Source organism: Myotis yumanensis, unplaced genomic scaffold, assembly GCF_028538775.1.
Source record: "Myotis yumanensis isolate MYYU_CA2020_CCGP unplaced genomic scaffold, mMyoYum1.0.hap1 SCAF_10, whole genome shotgun sequence".
Taxonomy (NCBI): domain Eukaryota; kingdom Metazoa; phylum Chordata; class Mammalia; order Chiroptera; family Vespertilionidae; genus Myotis; species Myotis yumanensis.
The window spans coordinates 35051415-35068737 of record NW_027223761.1 but is presented as its reverse complement, the minus strand read 5'-3'; the positions used below and the strand labels follow the sequence as shown (position 1 = coordinate 35068737).

At 48.8% G+C, this 17323-nt stretch overlaps 1 protein-coding gene and 1 long non-coding RNA gene across 10 annotated transcripts in view; one reads left to right on the top strand and one right to left on the bottom strand.

Annotated features, from left to right (window-relative positions):
- MICAL2 (microtubule associated monooxygenase, calponin and LIM domain containing 2) overlaps positions 1-17323 on the top strand; it is a 207781-nt gene that overhangs the window by 27896 nt on the left and 162562 nt on the right. For 7 of the 9 annotated variants that reach the window (XM_070425263.1, XM_070425264.1, XM_070425262.1 and 4 more), the window contains one exon: positions 455-525. The exons of 1 other annotated variant lie outside the window; for it this stretch is intronic. The gene's annotated coding sequence lies outside the window, so the exon portion shown is untranslated. Of the gene's footprint in view, positions 1-454; positions 526-3445; positions 3482-17323 lie in introns of those variants that run through there. One more of the 9 variants, XM_070425267.1, reaches the window with a different exon arrangement.
- Positions 4888-17323, bottom strand: part of LOC139017202 (uncharacterized) — a 425767-nt gene continuing 413331 nt past the window's right edge. The window contains exon 5 of the long non-coding RNA XR_011472833.1: positions 4888-4918. This is a non-coding gene — a long non-coding RNA (uncharacterized lncRNA). The remainder of the gene's footprint in view (positions 4919-17323) is intronic.

The window sequence follows — 17323 nt, the reverse complement described above, 5'->3', positions numbered from 1 at the left end:
TGTATTTAGCATTTTGGTCCTTTCCATCTTAGGAAATGTAACACATTTCACTTTGGTGACTTGTGACGAGGTGTTTATATCAGCTTGATTTACTTTTGTCATGTCCTAAGCTTAGGAATCCTGGCATTTTTTGTTTTTACGGAAGTGCCTAATAAAGCGTTTTTCCCCAGACACACCTCCCTTTCTCTGCAAGCCTTTGTGTGGAGATGTGATAAGCCCATGGGGTGCCCAGACAGTGGCAGACAATAGCATTTGTGTGAGCATCTCACAATTCCTTTCTTCACATGCAAGATTGGGAGCACAGAGAGGAGCTCTCTGTCCATTTCCTCCTGTTGGGTAATGTGTTACTAAGGGGCAAAGTGCACAAGCATGCGGAGCCCTCTTGGCAGGGAGAAGATAGGAGGCTGTAACGTATGATAAAGTAACGTTCACTGTTGGGCTCTTGTTTTTAAAGGGACATGGCAATCTGTGCGGGACTCGTCCTGGGAGGGAGCCACTTGAGTCACTGCGATGTCTAAAAATCAGGTGAGTAAGCCACAGTGGTGGGTCTCCTTCACTGCACCACTGAGTAGCTCTTGCAGGGCTGGCTTCAGGCTTTGGAATGTGTCGGGGTGCTTACACTCTTTCTACAGGCCCAAGTGAATGTGAGCCCATTTGAAGAAACAATGGCTAGTGAAAGCTCTCTGTCTTTGCCTACAACCTGTGTACTCGGTACACAGTGTACAAGTGCAACCTCCCACTTGGTCAGAGGAGGGAGGGAGGCAGGATAGAGACTGAGATGTGTGTGAGGACCTGACGGACCTGTCTAACTCAGTGGTCTTTGGGTGGGTGGGGTCTCTGCCCCCTCTTTCCCGGAGGAAGACCAGCAGCCCAGCTGTCCCAACTCCAGCCCCAGCTCTGTCGATGCTTCCGTCTCTTTCTGGCTCCGATCGGTGCCAAGGCAAGAATCTGGCTGGGCAGCTTCTGCGGGAGTGCCTTCAGGGCACCGGAGACCATTTGTCCAAGATTTGAAAATGTGATTGCAGCATCTTCCTCTGCTTGGGTCTCATTCTGAGGAGAACCAACCTGTTTACATCTCTATGTGTTTTCTGCAGGTCCATGGAGGCTTAGGGTCTAGGACAGTGATGGCGAACCTATGACACGCGTGTCAGAGGTGACACGTGAACTCATTTTTTTGGTTGATTTTTCTTTGTTAAATGGCATTTAAATATATAAAATAAATATCAAAAATATAAATCTTTGTTTTACTATGGTTGCAAATATCAAAAAATTTCTATATGTGACACAGCACCAGACTTAAGTTAGGGTTTTTCAAAATGCTGACACGCCGAGCTCAAAAGGTTCACCATCACTGGTCTAGGAGGCTAAGGTATAGGCAGAAATCAATAATGGCATGTTTTTCACAGTCACCCTCATGCCCTGTTATTGTAAGAGCCTTCCCACTGTTCTCGCGGGCTCCTTCCTTGAAGACTTGCCTGACCAACATTCTGCTGTTGGCCTTCAAGGCCTCATCCAGTCAGACCTCAGCCTCATAGTCCAGCCTTGTTTTCTGCCTCCCCTCTTTGCCTTGGCTCCAGTCCACCTGCTCCTGGAATAGATCCCCACTTCTGGGACTCACTGTTCCCTCTGAGAAGCTTCCCTCACTCCCCAGGGCAAAATCGGCGTCTCTTCCTCCTCTACACTCCCATAGTGCTTTGTTCAGACCTCAGGCACATCACTGGCTGAGGTAAGGTTTGTTCACTTGTCCGTCTCACCCACCAGCTGTGAGAGCCTTGAGGGCAAACACCTGTCCTGCAGCCTGCCTGTCTGAGCTGGGCAGCCCCATCCCAGTGGTACAGTACGGGCCAGCTGTTAGTTGGCTCAAGGAGTTCAAAACCTGAGATTTCTTCAGGGCTTATGGCTAACAAAGTTCTACCTCAGTGTCTCATGAGAGCCTTGCCCCCTGGGAAGGGTAGTCACACCATTCTTATTTATTTTATAGACATGGAGACTGAGGTGTGCTCAGTCAGCTAACTTGCCCCAGGCGGAAGCCTAATATGGACCAGGACCCAGTCTCCTGTGGTCCAGGCTAGGGCAGTTTCTGTAATACCAAATTTTATAATTAGAGAGCACCCAAGAGATAATTTAGAGCAAACCCCTCATTACTGGATAGGGAAACTGAGGCCTGGCCTGAAAATACTTTCTCAAGATTACATAACCAGCCAGGGCCACATGGTGACTTGGAAGGCAGGCTCTGGACTTCTAGTCCAGCCTTCTCTCCACTTCTCCCTACACTGCCTCTACCTCCCTCTGTATACAGACACCAGAGACCATCTGGGGACTATCATTCTGCATCGACAGGAGGGTGAAGAACTTAATGAGTGCCCTGAGTTAGAGGGGATGTAGAGGAAGGAGAGAAGGGGCCGAGGGGAAATCCTCAGGGCCCCACTCAAGAGGCTAGCCCGGTGGGCGCTGCGGATCCATGGGGGTGAGGAGTCCATGGTGAGAATCCTGATCAGCAGAATGAGAGGGGTTGACTGGACCAACGGGAAAGCTGCTCTAGTAATTCTGATTCTTAGTATCTGAGCAAAGAGGTCCTGTTCAGGGACCTGAGCATCCCTCCTGTCTCCTGGAGAAACACAGAATGTTGAGTATGTCCACAGAGAAGGGTGGAGCAACAGACAGTGAATCCTGTCATGGTCTGAAATGTGGATGGGGAGGGAAGTGCATAAGTTTCTGGCTGGCTTATCCCTGTTGTGCCTAAGTGAATTTTCGTTTTGTTGTTTCTGATTGAACGCACTTCCAGTTGGTCTTCCATCCCCCTCCCCCTCCAACCCCTTGAATCTTGGGGCTCTCCTGGTCATTTGCTCAGTCCAGGTATGCTACTGGACCACGTAGGTGCTGGCTACCCTTTCCATTTTTATTCTGCCCCTTCTTGGGCATACAGACCGTGGGTCCGGGACTGACTGCAGGTTCTATCCCCACAGGCAGGTTGAAACATACAATTTGCCCAAATTACAGAGAATGTGATGTTTCCCTAATAGGTACCTTGGATTATTTTCCTAAACATGATCAGGTTGTAAACATCTAAACTTCTAGGGCAGGGAGAGTGTGTGGTGTTATATCATCATTGTTTATACCTTAGGTTTAAATTACAGTTTACATTTGTAAAAATTATTTCATCTCATAATAAGTAGATTTACTCCCATTTCACAGATGAGAAATTTGACTTAGGCTGTAACCTGCCCAGAAAAAGGGCTGAGATGGGACACCGTCCAGGCCTCCTGTTTATGAACTTGGTGCTCTTTCTACTCTAGTATGCTCCAACCATAGCTACGTACATAGAGGAGCTCAGTAAATATTTGTTGAATGAGTGAACTTTGGCTTTTCTTTTCTTTCCTTTTTTTTTTTTTGCCACACTTAACCATAAATGGATCCTCTTTGGCAGCAAAGGAACACTACTCTGTGAAGTATTTGAATTTCTTGCCACGATAAGGAACTGGTGAGTTCTCTTCTCACCCAGCCTCACCTCCCAGAACTGGGTCATGCACACTAAATAATTAATGCCTTGAATCTTTTACTCAGAGCTTTCTGCTCCTGGTGCTGAGATGATCCTCCAACAGGGATCTTTGAAAGGCAGATCCTATTGCTTGTTGTCATAAACCTTCAGATGACCCATCTAACTGCCCACAATGGATACTCTTGGCCTAATCAGGTCAGACATCCAGTGGGTTCATTTGATCCCCTCCTGCCTGTCTTCCCCACCAGCCTCCTCCAGCTGGAGGAAGAGGATCCTGTGGGTTATCTCAGATATTTAGGGTTTTGTAGGGACAGGAAGACCTATCTCTCCCTTCTCACTGACCTCTGAACTCCCCAAGATTTTTTGGCGAGGGCTGGAGAAAGAACAAGTGGACCATGCCAGGTTGGGAAGGAATGCATGGGGTAGGGGAGGCTGTTATCAAACTATCAGCTGGGCCTGCTCTTTCCCTAAGTGAGGCTTGGGTCATGTTGCGCAGAATCTGCAGGGGATCCAACCTAAATAGATTCTTGAGGTCAACGGAGTGGAGTGGAAAAAAAAGAGTCGGCTGAAACCAGAGAGCCATGTTCTAGTGTTGGTTGTTCACAGTTTAGCAGCATGACCTTGGGCCAGTCACTGAATTTTACCTGCCCTCAGATTTCTTATTAAGGAAATAAGGGGGGCATTGAGGGACGTGGCATTTAAAGGAGCCTCTTAGATTTCTGTGGTTGTCTGAGCTCACTCTGTCTGTCCTCTTGATTAGCGTGGTCTCCTCCTCCCTGTCTCCTCCTCCTCACGTGGCCAGAGCTTGCTTCCATAAGCACTTTTGTCCCGGTCTTTGTAGCTTTGCCACTTCTGCCCCACCCCTCAGATCAGCCAGTGTGCAGATAAGAACTGCCTTTGTTGCCCTGGTCTGCGCCCAGCAGCATGGGGGAAGGTTTAATGTTTGGATAGATTTGGATAGTGTTGGGGGCCTATGGTGTATGGATTGGAATAGGAGGGGAGTGGGGAAACTCCTTGGGTGGGAAGAAGCCAGCCAGGTGATTAGGGGTTGTTGGTATTGATGTGTGAATGTCCAAACCTGTAGAGAATTACCATAAAAATTTATTTGAGCCAAACAGAGGATACGCCTGGAAGCAAGATCTCAACAGATTGCGATAAATGCTTCCAGGAAATGACAGATTGCAGCTTCTTTTATGCATTTGGAATCATGGAGGGAACAGAAGCCATATTACACAAAGGTGGGAGAAAGCAAGGCGGGTGGGGGAGGGGGTGGGATTACAGGAGGGTTAAGAAAGATGATGCGCTCTCTTGCCGGTGGTTATGCTTTAGAAGGAGGGGTCTGAGAAGGGGCATTTCAAAGGTGTGTTGACTTGAATGCACAGAAACAGTGGACAGGGCTTGCTGAAGGCAAAGAGAAGCCTTTTACTAAAGAAGTTATATGCCCTATTAGGAATTTATAATCAGGTCACCCCTGTGAGGTTAATTTCTGTAGAACCCTTTTTTTTTTTTTTTTTTTTTTTTTTGTCCACATTGGTGTATCTATCCAAGCTCTTGATGCCCCAAGGTCCCTGGACTCTGAGTCACTTGACCAGAGGGTACTAGTTAAGTTCTTCAGAATATGGTCCCAAGTTTATCCTCTTCTTCCCTGGCCAGGCTTTGTGCTCAGGGATGACCAGACACTGGAGCAATGAAGGCCACAGTGTTGGTAGAGGCTGCGCAGTGAGAGCTAAAAGGTATCTCACAACTAACACAGAAAGGGAAGGAGTTGAGGAAGGTAGATCTGGCTCCAAGACTTATGATTAAAGCTGGAAGGAACTCATCTAATCTAACTCTCCTATTTTATGGGTGAGAAAACTGAGGCCCACAGATGTGACTTAACCAAACCATAAAGCAGGCTAGTGGTGGCCCTGAGGTGGTAATCAACCTCCCGATTCCCAGCCAGGGGAGCTGTAAACATCCCATGAAGTGGCGACAAGTTGCCTCCTCACGTGGGTTCAGCCACCACACTTTCCACTCCTCTCTTTGACCCTGAGCTTGATTGTCTTAGGTGTGAGCAGGGCCCCGACTACTCCCACCTCGTTGTTCACTGAGGCCTAATAAAAGTTGGGTGCAGCATCACAGAGAGGTCAGGCTTCTCATGGGCAGGCTGTTTGGCTTGTGCTTAGTGACTTAACACTGTTGAGTCAGCAGTATTCTGTTTTATGGCACGTCTTGTGGTGAAAGATTAATTCAAGACAGAAAGGTGAGGGCTGTGAGGGCCCAGCCTCTGAAGTAGTGGCCTCTTGTGGGTTTGCCATTAAGATAAAAATCTCCTTTGTTGCTAAGCAAGCCTTGTGCTGAGACTCTCATGCGGAGGGCCTGCATTGTGTGCCGCCCGCACTGTCCCTTGCTCTGAGAGAGGGCTCTCGGGTTAGAGGCCGGCCATCCCTTCGCTGTGTTGATGGCATGTGAACCAGACAGAAGTCACACACTTTTTCCAATAGGACTCCATTTGGCTCAGCATTTCCCACTGAGCTCAAGGGAAGGTGTCTTGAGCTCTTTCCAAAGGGCAAGCACTAGGTTTACATATTTTACCTTGCTTGTTCTTCACAGGAGCCCTCTGAGAGTTGGGCATGGATACTTATTGTAAAGAAGAGAGAACTGAGGCAGATACAGGTTAAAAACTTGTCCGTGTCCCACAAGATACAGGGTGTCTGACTCTAAAGAAGCGGTTCTCAACCTATGGGTCGCGACCCCTTTGGCGGTCGAACGACCCTTTCACAGGGGTTGCCTAAGACCATCCTGCATATCAGATATTTACATTACGATTCATAACAGTAGCAACATTACAGTTATGAAGTAGCAACGAAAATAATTTTATGGTTGGGTCACAACATGAGGAACTGTATTTAAAGGGCCAGAAGGCTGAGAACCACTGCTCTAAAGCCTTTTCTCATTGCACAGAGAAGGGAGGGCTGGGGCGAAGTGAGCCAGGCATTGATTGAGTCAGGAACCAATGGACTTTCAGGTGCCAGGCCCTGGGCTTGGTTGTGGAGCTTCAAAGGTGAAAAAGATCTAGTCCCCATAGAGAGACACACCAAGTGTTCGGGAAGCACTGAGAAGGGTGTGTCACAAGGGAACACGGCACCGAGCGGGTGCTGTGGGACTTGGGTATTGAAGGACGAATGGGAGGTTGCTAAGCCGAGAAGGAGACAGAGGGTCTTCCGAGCCGAAGGTATGGTGGTAGGAAGAGGCTGGATTCGGTATTTGGGAGTCAGGGGGAGTTATGTGCATGCTTTCCTCTCAGCAAGGGTAGAAGGAGTGGAACGTTCAGTTGAGAGACAAGCTGGGGTAGGAGGAGGAGGTTGGGAACCTGACAGAGTCCTTCTGAAATGCTGATCATGTGCCAGACCTTGAAAGAAACATCAATTGAGACCAGCACAGATTCTCCAGGTAGAATTCTCCAGGCACCTAACGTCCCTTTCCTGGGAGAAATGTGGGTGGGGCTCATTTTCAGACGGTTTGTGCTCCTCTTGCGTGCCCCCCCCGTACCAGTGGGAGTGTTTATTGATGAGGCTAAGGCATCGGAGTGGGACAGACCATGCTGCCAGGTCATGGTTAAAATGTCTTGGATTCCTCTTGCCAAATAAGCTGATAGCAGACACCCTTGTGAGTTCATGCGCAGACTATCTCTCCAGGGAGGGGCTTGCGTTCCAGACAGGGTCAGCTATAATTCTGTGGGAGTTGGGCGTGTGGGGTGAGAAGGCTACTTAAAAATAAAGACCAATGAAAAGATATAACTGTTTTTAAGGATAATATTTACAAGGCAAAAGTATCCGGGAAGTGAATTATGTGCAATAAGGGTGAGCCAGAATCTTTAAAAAGATCAACTCTTTAGAGTGGGAAGAGTAATAATGGTGAAGAGAGGAGCCCTCCAAAAAACTCTTCTCTCTCTCTCTCTCTCTCTCTCTCTCTCTCCCTTCTAAAGTATATTTTATTGATATTTATTTTATTTAGAGAGAGAGAGGAAGGGAGAGATAGAAACATCAATGATGAGAGAGAAACATCATCTATTGGCTGCCTCCAACAGGGGATCGAGCCCACAACCGGGCATATGCCGGGCATCGAACCAGAGGCCTCTTGGTTCCTGGCTCAATGCTCAACCACTGAGCTACACCAGCTGGGCTCGCTCTCTCTCTCTCTCTCTCTCCTTGAATGAACTCCTTGCCGAGGTCTGTCCCAGGGAATCAGTTTTGGAAACTGCACTCTGAGTTGGGCCTGTGCTTCATGGGAAGGAGGGCACAAAGAGCCGGACAGTGACTTAGAGTCAGAGGCTTTTAGGTCTTGCATCACAGTCCATCTCTTCCAGCCCCTGGCGTTCATTCCTTTTCGAGGAAAGAGAAAATCCTTCTGGGACAGCTGCTGCTTATTGTAGTGAGTGCATTTTTTTCAGAACGTAAGCCCAAGCTCCAAGAGGGGAGAGAGGCAGCATCTTCATTCGCCAACACAATGTTTTGCAGAGGGATGAATAGTGGAGACTGTCTCCCTAACCTTACAGGGAATTCACCAGCTCGCTCACACCTTGGGTGGCCATCTACCCCGTGGCTGCTTTTTTTGGAGGTTTGGGTCAGTGACGGGGGTTTTGACTCCCTGAATGGGGCAACGGCCAAGGCAGTGACCGGGTGTGCAGTGCTTGTCCAAGCATCTCTAAGCTCATGGAGCATGGCCTTTGAGTGAGGCCTGAAGAGCAGGGCATGCTTCTCCTCAGACCTCTGCTGCCTCCCACACAGGTCCACTGGCCCTCAGTGCCAGCCTCGCAGCCACTAACCACAGGCTAATGTCCAGGACGGCCCAGCCCCAGGCTCGTACGCCTAGTCCTGGAATGTGAAGTGCAACCTGTCAAGCCAGCAATCTCTCCAGAACTGAGTTCAGCAGAGGGGAATATTTTGGGGACTGGTTCTCCGGTGTCTTATCAGCAAGGCCTTTCTGTATTTACTGTCTGGAATCTTAATTGGCTTCATAGAGCTTTTGGGAAAACAGTTCCAAGAAACCTTAGTTCCTCTGGGCAACAAGGAAGTGGTTCAAACGGCCGTCTCTCTCTTCTGCTCAGCCCTCTGCACTGCCTCCAGGTAGCAACATGCTTGACTCGGGCAGAGATTCCCTAGGGCGGGTCCTGGTGAAGGGAAGGAAGCTTTCTCAGACCCACCTCACCTGGCGGTCTCTGGCCTGCTCATTCCCAAGTCGGAGCGGAGCACCTTGTCTGACACATGGAGATCAGAAGCTGGGGGACAAATAAGTGAGCAAATAAATAGCCAGCAGGGCCATCCTCCTGTTTCCTAGCAGAAGCAAAACGAAGTGAACAGGTGCCACGCTGAGCTGCCATGCGTGCTGTCCAGGACCTGCATGCACCCCAGGAAAGACCCTGGGGCCCTTGGTGCAGAGGGAGTTGCAGATCTCCTATCTCCTAGGTGGGGGCCCGAAGGGAGGGCCAGGCTATCTTTGATGCACATCCAGAAAGTCTCCTCCTCAAGACTGAGTCCTGTTTTGGGAGCTTAAAAGAAACACACATACACACACACACACACACACACACACACACACACACCAACATCAGCAAACCGCTGGGAATGTGGCCCCAGTGAAAACAGGGTGGAGTCCATTCTGCCGGCTACCCTGGCTTGCCCTGCTCACCCGCTCTTGGCTGAATGTCCCACCCTTGGCCATGTCTCTTGGGAACCTCCTGGTGGGTGTTCTTGCTTTGCCGTGCTGCTTCTCTGAGGAATAGGGGATTTTTACATTGAGGTCAGAAGTCTTGGCTTCCTAAGTGTGCTGACACTTGTAAAGGCTTTGAGCATGAGGCTTTTCTTACTCAAGCAGGACTCACCTGCCCGTGCAGGTGCACATAGCCGCTCATAAAGGCTGGATGCAGTTTACAGGCCCTTGTGTAGAGGCTGGGGTGAGGGGCGTGGCCGACTGGACTGCTGGCTGGGTGGGTGGACGGCTTAATGGGAGGAATGGATAAGCATCTCCCCTCCTGCCAGTGGCAACCCCCACGCAGAGGCCCATGGACTGTGGAGATTCAGGGGTATTATTTCCATTGCTAATAACATTAATGACACTATAAACAGCAAAGCCTGTATAATTTCATATCAGGAAATTAATCCTGAAATTAAAGGTCTATAATTCAAAGGATACACTTGGAAGTCGCCTAAGTGAACTCTAGAGGTGGTGCAATATAAGCTGTTCCATTCCTCCTGAAACAGATTTTTACCGGTAAACACTCATTCATTCAACCAACCAATACTAACTTCCTCCTAGGAGCACACACACACCAGCACTGAACTTATAAAGGTAAAAATCAGTAGACAACTTGTTAATGGGTGAATTGGCCAAAACAGGGACGTAGTACAAGAAGTTGAATTATTTGTATCTTAAATATTGATTGAGCTCCAACTGCTCACCCAGAACTGAGCTGAGTATTCAGGAAATAGGAAAGACAAGATACCGGACTTTTCCTTAAGTTTACATATAAGTTGTCCAGACAAGACTGATGCATAAAAAATGAGTTGGGTTCAAGGCTAAATGAAGTGCCAAATAGTCTGATCCATGTCCTGTTTGACCCCCCTGTTATAACTCTGCCTCCCTACCAGATGGTAATTTCTCAGAAGCTGCAGAGACAGAGTTTGTACACCTGGTACCTACCTGCTGTGCCTGGCAGCATCCTGGGTCCAATATAGGTCCTCAGTGAAAGCAATGAATGGAATTGAATGTGGTTAGTAACTTCCAAACCTGGCTGGGCCACGAATTCCCTGGGGAGTTAAAACAAAAACAAACATTTTCCTCTTGGCCCTCAGGCTGCAGAAATTTGGTTTGGGAGTGGGCCCAGGAACTTGTCTTTTTGGACACTTCCCGGTGCATCTGCTGTAGAGCCAGATTTGGTGACCTATGTCATAGATTCCAGGAGATAGATGAATGTATGGAGAGAAAAGGTCAGGAGGGATGTGGAAGCTTTGTGCCTGAGAACTCCAGCTCATTCCTTAAGATCCAGCTCAGGTGCCACTTCTATGAGCTGCTCTCCAGGCTGTAAGTCACCCCACCTCCCATCTCTGTGCCCACACGTCTTGGTACCCTACTGCAGTTCTTACCAAAAATTGTTAGTTGGAATTTGATTCCTTGAATAGACTGTGATGCTCATATGGGAGCCAGCACATAGTACGTCTTCAATTTACTATGGAGCCTGATTTTGCTTGAGAGGATGGGTGAAATTTGAATGGGGTAGAAGGGGGAAGACAGAGACTGGATGTGGAGCACTGAATGGCAGCCCCAGGGGATCCTGAATACCTTGGAGAATTGAACCTATCAAGGAAATAGGGGCTGCATGGGAGGCACCGATGAGCCCAATAAGGGAGTCCAGACTTCTGCTGTGGGATGGAGGGAGCCCTGAGGCTTTGTAAGCAGGGTGGAGGCGGTGCCTGAGACATGGGAAGTGGAGACTAGTTAGGAGGCTCCTGCGGCAATTCTTTTATTTTTTTAAAAAAATAATTATATTTATTTATGTTTTTAATTCTCACCCAAGGATATGCTTTTAATTATTTCATTGATGAGGGGAGAGAGAGAGAGAGAGAGAGAGAGAGAGAGAGAGAGAGAGAGAGAGACATTGAACCTGCAACCCTTTGGTGCACAGGATGACGCTCCAACCAACTGAGCACCACCAGCCAGGGCTCCTGCAGCAATTCTGGCGCTGGTTAGAGACAAAGGGCAGTCACAGTTCAAGCCACCACAAAGCCTGAATTTCATGCTGGTCTTGGTTAGATTTTACACACAAGCACAGCCATGAGCATCCACCTTTGCCAGAGAGGCACAGGTGCTAGGCCCTGGGACATGCAACCTCTAGCATCAGAAGGCTCACTGGCTGGTAAGGCAAAGCAGGCAGGCCCACAAAGTTGATCAATGCAATACTATGTATGAAGCCATCGTTAGTAGCTCCACAGAGTACAGTGTGGGAAAAGGGGGTGAGGGGAGGCCAAGGTGAGGCTTCAAAGAACAGTGCAGCCAAGAATACTGCCTAGCCAGGCGTCATTGCACTTCATCGCCACATAACCCAACAGGGTCAGAACTATTATTATCCCCATTTTATGGATGAGGAAACTGAGGTTCAAAGAGGTTAGGTAACTCGTCCAGGCTCACATACCTAGTAAGTGGTGGGTCAGGTTTGCAGCCAGTCTGTCTGACTCCAGAGGCCACACCAGGACCCCTGACACTCCAAGCCTTTGATGTTTCAGCTCTAAGGTCAACTAGGATTTCACCAAGTGAACATAGTCTAGCTGGGCATTCTAGACAGAGGGCACAGGGAGGGAGGCATGAAGGAGTTGGGTTTATCAGGGAACTGCGGCTGGCTCGGTAAGTCTAGAGTAGGAGGCGTCGGCGCAGTGGGGAGAGGGCAGAGGGCAGGCGGGAGAGCAGGGGAGGCGGGGATCATGGTGTGTCTTGTTTGCTTACTGAGATGTTTAGGCTCCACCCTGGAGATTGTCAGGGAGCTGTTGAAGGATTTGAAAGGGGAATGGAACCTGACCAAGTGTGCATTTTTGATATGAAGATCTGGCTGGCAGCAGCTCAAGGAGTAGGCTGGTGGATTGGAGGGCGGTGACCTGGAAGCAGGAAAGGCATGTATGAGATTTTGAGAGTTCCAGGTGAGAGCAAGAAGGAGGTAAGGGATGGGGCTGCTGAGGAGGCAGCACTGGTGACTGGCTGGCTCTGTGAGATGCGGGAAAGGGGCCAGAGAAAGTGACTCCACGGGTTTGGCTCAAGAATCGGGATGCAGATGGTGCTGTTCCCTGAGGTGGGGGTGTGGTTGAATTTGTGCACATTTTTAAGGAACAGGTTGGGGGGGAGGTAAATGGACTGTGTGTGTGAGTTCTACAGGAGAGTCAAGGAAATATGTCACTGGCAGTTGACATAAGGGCCTGGAATGTAGCAAGGAAATATATGTCAAGGGATAGCTTGGGGGTCATCCGGACATAGATGCTGGTTGAACTACAGGTGTGTTTAGGTCCTTGAGAGCGAGAGGAGGGTGAAGATCAGAACCTTGGGACACAGCAAAAGTTCAGGGGCAGGTGGAGAGAGACAAGTTTGCAAAAGCTGACAATAGGCAGAGACCAGAGCAAGATAAGGTCCTATAAGTGATGACTGGATTTAGCAACAGAGAGGGTTGCTGGTGACCTTGGGCATGGTGCCTGGGGTGGGCTATGTGTGTGAGTGGAAACGAGATTGTGGTGGATTGAAGGGTCAGTGGAGGTGAGAAAATGGATGGCAGAATAGACTCCTCCGTTGGGAAGCCAGGCTGTGAAGAGAAGGCGGGAGAGCGCCGTTTTGTTTTCTCCAGGCAAAGTGAATGTGGCTCTGACTGTGGTTGAATTTGTGCACATTTTTAAGAATGATTTCACTTGGTAAATTCACAAATCAGAAAGAAACTACACCTTTATCAGGCAATGAATCCCCCCCCCCCTTTTTATTTAATCCTCGCCCAAGGATATGTTTGTTGATTTTAGAGCGAGAGGAAAGGAGAGAGAGGGGAGCGTCAAATCAGGGATCGAATCACAGCCTAGGTATGTGCCCTGCCCAGGAATCGAACCCTCAACCTTTTGCGTCACCAACCAACTGCATCACCCGGCCAGGACCCCCATTTCTTAAATTTGAGAAATGTGGTCACTTGGCACAATTCTTCAAAATGGGGGTGCTTTTGGAAGACAGAGTCCATGAGACATAGCTGGGCTGTGAGTTCCCAGGTCCACTGTTCTGCAGCACTCCCGGCTCCTGGGTGTGGTGCTGTGTGCAGAGCGAGCAGGTGGCGGCGTTGAGAAATCCTTTTCCAATTCACTTTGCCATGACTTCTATACCTCCTCCCCAGCATCCCTCTCTACCCTCCAGACTAATTACTAGAGTTCAAGTCCCTGAGGCCTAATTTCAGCAAGTTGGGAGCTGTAGTGCCGTCCCATCCAAAGGTTCACCTGGGGAGTGCCTTTAGTGTGTGCTGCGCAAAGACTTGGTGGAAATACCAGTAAGCTCTTAGCTGTCTCGTGTCAGCATAAGGTAGCCCACGTAGAGAATGAGCCACCCTCGCCATCCATGTGAAAATGCACCAATTTCTGCAGTGGCCGAGCTGGTGCTATCTCGGGGCAGTGGGACTTGTCCCCAGAGCACTTAATGACACATCTGTGAGCCTGACCTGAGAGGCGCCTCTATTTAATCCTCACAGGACTCGCTGTTGTTTATGACTTGCTCAGGGAGTGCTCAGTGACTCAGAAGTCCACGTTCTTTCCATCACAGCACACAGGCTTCCAGGGACTCCCGCAGGGAGTTACTGAACCCCAGGAAGTGCCCTAGCCTCTTCGTCCTATTCTCCTGTCTTATTCCATTTTCAGATAGGGAAGGGATGTGCTTTCCCAGCCTGGGGTGTGTGTGTGTGTGTGTGTGTGTGTGGTGCTTAAGGTCAGGAGTGGACAAGTTTATTTCCGAGGGTCAACAACTTTTCCGAGATATCGAGGTCCTAAGCGAAGGGAAGAGAGAATAAGACAGAACTGGTGGTTTGGGATGTTAATCCCTGTGTGGTCAACCTTCTTCTTGGAGGGAGCTTTCCGACATAGGCCACATTGACATGCCCACGGTTCACCAACTGTGTCAGTTAATGTGGTGCTCCCTGCCTCACAGACACATCCTCGATTCTCAGTGACTCCACATACATTTAAGTGTATTTCTCACATATGTGACGTTCAGGTGTTCCTGGTCATAGAGGGCTTTCCTCCCAGGGGTCTGGCTCCTTTCTGCTCACGGCTTTGCCATCTTCAGCTTGTGGTTTCAAGGCTGCTGTGCCCTGGCAGAGTGGGAGGGGCAGAGAGGAGACCAGGGGAGGGTCTCATGGTTTGGCCCTAGAAGTGTTATAAGGTCGATTCCGCTCACATTCCATTACCTAGAACCTGGTCGTGGGGGATCACACAGCTGCAAAGAAGAGCCCAGTGTGTTAGCCTGTCTCTGCCACACCCACCAAGGCTTGAATGTCACCTCTCAGCTGAGCGTTATTGCTGTATTTAGTTGCCACCGTCCTCATCTGATTCTGCATCGCAATCTCATTACTCCAGATCCTAGCATTTTGAGTTTAATGAAAGAAAGGCAGGCGAGTCTCATGAATTAAAGGGTCTAGAGCAGAGACCAAGTCCTTGATGTGGTGTGCGCGGGAGCACTTGTATCCCGCCATCCACTTGGCGGGGGAGCAGGATGGGTATGGTGGTTTAGGGTGTGGCCTCTGAACTCTGGCTCTGGGGCTTCAAGTAACAGGTTCACCAGTTCTGGCCATGTGACCTGGGCGAGTTGCTACTTTTTCTAATTCTTTGAAAAAGGGGGATAATAGTATATAGCAATGCCTTGGTGTGTTACAAGGATTCACTTAATACGTATAAAGCTTTTAAACATTGCTTGAGACTTCATAGATGCTCATTAAATGTCAGTGATGATTATGTTCCCTGGGACGGAACAGCCATTCATTCATTTAGCACACACTACAGACAGAGGGCCTTGTGCTAGGAACTGGGAGGAGGGAAGTAAAAAGTAATTTCAACACAGAACTTGTAGTAGAGGTAAGTACAGGATGCTGCCTGTACCTATGAATTTGCTTATTCTGGGTACCTCCCACCATTCGTTTTGAGATAGGCTGGCCTCCTGGAGCTGTAAATTTCAAGTTCATAGTTTCCCTAGGCACCCACTGTGTGATCAAGATGATTTGGGGCACTTGCAGAATAGACTAAGTTTTGTGGGTAGGCTGGGCTCAGTGTGTGTGTTGAAATGTGTTATTTTGTCACCTCCTGGCCCATAACCTGGTATGCAGGTTTCTTTCTTGTGGGTTCACTGGCGAAGGGTATCGGCCTACAGCTGAGATTGGGTCAAAGGGGTCATCTTCCCGTTCACCGGCATGGCTCCCTGAAAAGGGGTCTGGCTCACTAGACTGGGGGGGCCTGTGGTCCGGAGAGCAGAGCAGCCTCGGGGGCCCATCCCTGACCTGCAAGAACTGGGAGGAGGGAAGTAAAAAGTTATGTGTGGCCAATCCATGGAGTTAGCACACGTCGGGGCTTCTTGCAGGGTGACCCTTTCTTTTCGGGAGAAGAGTAGCACTGCTGGTGTGGTGGGGCCACGCGGGCCGAGCCCCTCCCAGGCCCGAGGAAAAGACAGAAGCCCACCTCCTGTGCCGAGACCCTCACTTTAGTCAGGGAGAGAAGACCTCTGGCCTGGGAATGTGTATGGGGGAGAGGGCCATAAAAGTTTTGCATGCTTCTGATAGGAAATTTGGGAACTACAGAAAGGCATAAAGCTAAAAATAGAAATCATCTGAAATACCATTTCACACACATAACTGCTGCTCACGGTCAGCTCGTTCCGTTCTCCTGTGGATATTGCTTATGGAGCTGGGTCACATCGAGAGCCTGGAATGGTATCCTGCTTTTCCCTCTGCATCGGGGCATGAGCATTTTCCCTGGGTCAGATGTCTTTATAAATATTATTGCTAAAGGAGTGCCTAGTACTGGATTGTTTGGGTGCACCATAACTCATGAAGCTACGCCCTGTCGTTGACAGTTTTGGACTCTGGGAGCCTGAAAGAACCTCAGAGACTACAGGCCTGATTCCATTGAAGCTGCCCAGTGGTGCAGAGCAGGCCGGCCGGGCCGTTTCCATCCACATGGTTCACGCTGCCCCGTGACTAAGAGTGAGATGGAACCGGCTCATTTCACAGCACCCCCCTCGCTACCTGTGGAGTATTGGGGAGGTTACTAACCTCTGTAAACCTGCCTTCTCTTCTGTCAAACACTGGTGCTTAAAGGAGCTCATGGATGTAAAGGGTCTGGGACAGGGTGCGGCCCAGCAGGGCGGCTGTCAGTGTCCTCATGAGGGCGGTGAGAGAGACAAGCTGTCTCCTTACGCCCAGACCAGACTTCTGCCACCTCAGAGGCTTTGGCTCTCTGAGAAGCTTCTTTGAAGGGAGGCCTAGAGGAACAAGTGGAAATGTGGAGCACTGGCTAGATATCCTTATGGAAAATGTTTAAAATATGTGTGGACACACACATGCATATACACATGCACACATGCATGTACACATACACATGTTTATACACCCACACATAACTATATACATATATGCACACATGCATACCTATACACCACACACACATATGTACATATATGCATGTGTACACATGCATGCATGCACCTATATACATGCATGCGTATATATGCACACATGCGTGCCTGTACACACTGCAGACACACATACAAATATACACATGTATATACGCAAATACAAATATACACACATGCATATATACACATGCATATATATATATATATATATATGACAAACTTATACTTGCATTAAAGAAAGGCAAGATGGACAAGTTCTGGGATGATTTTATCCCCAGTGCCTTTCTTACAGACCAAAAATGAAGAGGGGGGCGGAGAGAGAGAGAGAGAGAGAGAGAGAGAGAGAGAGACTCTCCCTACCCCATTCCACTGATTTGTTGTGATGACTCCCTAGGACAGTGATGGTGAACCTATGACACGCGTGTCAGAGGTGACACACGAACTCATTTTTTTGGGTTGATTTTTCTTTGTTAAATGGCATTTAAATATATAAAATAAATATAAAAAATATAAGTCTTTGTTTTACTATGGTTGCAAATATCAAAAAATTTCTATATGTGACACGGCACCAGAGTTAAGTTAGGGTTTTTCAAAATGCTGACATGCTGAGCTCAAAAGGTTTGCCATCACTGGACTAGGATATGCAGGTGAAAGAGCCTGGCC